The sequence below is a fragment of the Cololabis saira genome, chromosome 15 (genome assembly GCF_033807715.1).
Source record: "Cololabis saira isolate AMF1-May2022 chromosome 15, fColSai1.1, whole genome shotgun sequence".
NCBI classification, from domain to species: domain Eukaryota; kingdom Metazoa; phylum Chordata; class Actinopteri; order Beloniformes; family Belonidae; genus Cololabis; species Cololabis saira.
The window spans coordinates 46,191,231-46,195,314 of record NC_084601.1 but is presented as its reverse complement, the minus strand read 5'-3'; positions in this window follow the sequence as shown (position 1 = coordinate 46,195,314).

Genomic DNA, 4,084 nt, shown 5'->3' with positions numbered 1-4,084 from the left:
ATCATTACCTTCACATCGTTGTATCTCTGTCATCGTTACCTTCACATCGTTGTATCTCTGTCATCATCACCTTCACATCGTTGTATCTCTGTCATCGTTACCTTCACATCGTTGTATCTCTGTCATCGTTACCTTCACATCGTTGTATCTCTGTCATCGTTACCTGCATGTTCACATCGTTGTATCTGTCATCGTTACCTTCACATCATTGTATCTCTATCATCGTTACCTTCACATCGTTGTATCTCTGTCATTGTTACCTTCACATCGTTGTATCTCTGTCATCGTTACCGTCACATCGTTGTATCTCTGTCATCGTTACCGTCACATCGTTGTATCTCTGTCATCGATACCTTCAGGTTCACATCGTTGTATCTCTGTCATCGTTACCTGTAGGTTCACATAGTTGTTTCTCCCGTCAGGAGGACGGAGGGTCGATGGAGCTGATTCTGTTTCCACGGCGATAACGAGCATCCTTCTGAGATATAAGAGTATGAAGTTGGCAGGTTGGGGAAAGGTTTAGAAAGCCGAGGAAATGATGCAGAGGCAGGAGGAAGAATAGATGAGGAGAAAGGAAGATGGTATGTAGAGAGTGTTTTTTTTAATGAAATGTACAGAAAATATAGAAAATGAAACCTTGGAGAAAGAGTAAGACTCATTCTAGGGAAATAGGAAGCTTTGAACAGATTGGTCTCTAAAATGAAGAGTCCAGAATAATGAGGTTAAAACACAGTTGGTTTCTGTCTCCTGGTGTGAACAGAATGATAAGAGATGACAATTCCTCTCATCCGTTCTTTCTATTTGAAGCCTTGCAGAAAAATGCAGAAAATATTGTCTTTCTAGGAATTGCTGTGTGAAAAAGGCCCCTGCGACATGTTAATCTTTAAAAGAAAGCTTTTTTGAGGCATAGCACATTTTTTAGATGAAAAGAAAAGGCCCAAACTTTAAAAAGTGACAGATTGCAGCCCGGTTTCTGCTCTCTCAGGTAAATCAACACAAAGCTGAAATCCTGGCAGGAACTTCCAGCACAAACTCTTTCCAACACAACGAGCATAACGGCCTTTTGAGAGTGAAGCCAAACAAAAGATTACTTTACACTGTTTTAGCTTTATTTTAAATACCACTCAGACCAAGCTCTTTAAAAGTTTAAAACGTTTAAAAGGTTAAGCGTTTGTCTGGGACCCAGAACCTGCATTTCTCATTTTCAACTATTTATCCAATGCTGAATCAAGAATCAAAACTCTTTATTGTCATTATTAGACCATAATGAAACTTTGTACAAACTCCCTGCTTAAGAGAAACATGTAAACTTTTAACAAAACACTACATTTAAACAGAACACTTGTCTTAATCAGTATTACATTTTGTATAAAGTAGAGAAAGTGCAGCTAGTACATTGCAGTCCGTGAAATGAGACAAGCTGATGGATATGAGCGTTAATGGGGGAGATTGCTTTCACAGGTCTGTTTGTGCTGGATTTAATGTTTCTGTACCATTTTCCTGATAGAAGTTTGTGCTGGATTTAATGATTCATTTTCCTGATAGAATTGGAACAAACGGCCCGTTTCCTGGGTGAGTGGGATCCGTGGCTCGGCTCCATTAGCTCCACCTCCAATACTAACGCTGCGTCCAAACTGGAGAATAAACTCTTTACACTTCCTGAATTCTAGTGCAACTTTCAAGAGGGTGTTAAAAACATGGAGGCAAAATGAGAACAAACATTAACCACATGATGGAAAACACCACGAGGAAAATGGAAGCCATATCCCAGAGAATTGGAGAATGTAGAAGAATAAACCCAGGAGTAACAAGCTGTAACCAAGAAAACCCTGAATTATTGTATTGTCTTCCCCCCTTCCTGTTGTCCTGCAGGGATGTCAGTCATAGACATGTATCCGTATCCGCCCCATGGAGCTGCTGCAATACGTCAACGTCGCCGCCATATTGGATGTCCAAGACTGTAAACTAATACAAGTAAATGGACTTATTTTCATAAAGCGCCTTTCTACAAAGAAATGTATGTTTTATGTCTCATTTATTCATTCACACACGCACTAATATACTTGGGAAACAGTTAGCCACCAAATATAATATATTTAATTCATGTTATATCAGCTATAGAGAACAAGGTAGTGGCGAAAAACAATATATATCCCCCTAACAAAAATAAGAACAATACAGAAACATATTCTCTCATCAAAACATATTTTTAATTTTTCAAGTAACAAAATAACATATTTGAACCATTTTAAAGATGTTTTTCAGTTATTTTATTGTCTGAAAAATGGTTAAAATATGTTAAATTAAAATTTGTTTTGTTGATGAGAAAATATGTTTCTCTATGTTTCTTATTTTGTTATGTGAGGGGGATATATATTGTTTTTCACCACTACCTTCTTCTCTATAGCTGATATAACATGAATTAGTAATCACATTCTAGTAAAAGACTTAAAAGAAAGCAATAATGAAACGTTTACATGAGACTTTTAGACTTTATTTACAGAACAACAAAGATGTTCAGGTCACACAACGTGGAGTCGAGAAATCCCATCCAGAATAAAGCACATTTAAACATTTAAACGTTCAGTAATGTGACAGGTACAGCATGCCTTACACACCTCATTGTACATCTGTTTTAAAGGGTTAGAGTTTAAACTTTACCATTAGAACATTTGTGAAGAAGAACAACCTGGAGGTTTCAGTTTGGTTCTTTGTGGTCGGTTTTTGCAGGAAAGTCCCTGGTTTTAATCCCAGCAGCAGTCGTTTGTTTCTGCAGAAACTCCACAGCAGTGAGTGTGTGTGGTTTCTGCAGGAACTCCAGTGTCCTCCACCATCTAAAAACATCCGTCAGGTTCACTGCTGATTCTAAAAACCTCCGTCAGGTTCACTGCTGATTGTAAACAGCAGTAAATATGTGTAGTTTCTTATCTACATTCTGTTTTGTGATGAACGAACGTGTCCAGGTGAAAATATTGATTATGGATGATTGAAAAGTCTGGAGTTAAGTTAAAAATAAGTGTTAAAAAGTTGAATTTTAGCTAGGGTAAGTAAGTTCGTTAAGAAAAGCACTACTAAACAATATTTAGAAGCTGCTGGAATGCGTGTTTTCTCATGTATTTACTGTACAGTCAATGAAAATAACCTGTTTGACCAAATAAACGTGATTCTGATTCTGATGATGTTTAACCGGCAGAGACGGCACCAACGACAGTCGACGGTTCGGTGATGACGACAGTCGTCCTTTACTCTGATATGACATGTAGTAGGTCACCAGTAGGATTAAAGGTTTAAAGGTCTGTTGTGTAATCATGGATCGGCTGATCATTTAAAGATGAATCTCCGGGTTCTGCTGGGTCCTGCACTGGTCCTTGACTCTTTATATGTATGTATATATATTTCAGCAGTATTGATAGTGAATATGTATATATGATAGGTTTCCTCTAAGTGTCAGCTTTCATTAGAGGCCAAAATTATGATTGTATGTTCAACGGTTCAAAAGTTATGCCCTTGGGACATAATTTAATGTCTAATAATAATAACTAGACAATTTCCTCGCAGAAATTTCGAGAGTGCTACGGCGGGCTGCTGCACATTTGTGTACATTGTTTGATTTTGCAAGCAATAAAGGTGAAGGACTCACAAATCTGCAAATCAGAAGAAGGGGCGGGGCTAATTTGCACCAATGAAGGTCAAGGACTCAATAAGGTGGCGTTGGTGCAATAGCTTGTATGTTTTATAAATTGAATATTTTACAAGCAATAGCTTGTATGTATTATAGATGTATATTTAATATTTTTGTATTTCTTTTTTTATACGTTTTATATTGTATTATGTTTTATATGGACCTGTGTCTGCAATAAAGTTGATATATAATACTGAGTCCAATGACACCACCTATGACTCTCTATGTCAAACCATTCAAAAGTTATTTGAATATCACATATCGGCCAATCAGAAGAAGGGGCGGGGCTAAATGGTATATATAATATACAAATGTATATATTTATATATAATAATCATAATAATAATAATAATAATAATAATAATAATAATATATATATATATACCATGAACTGGTTCCCAG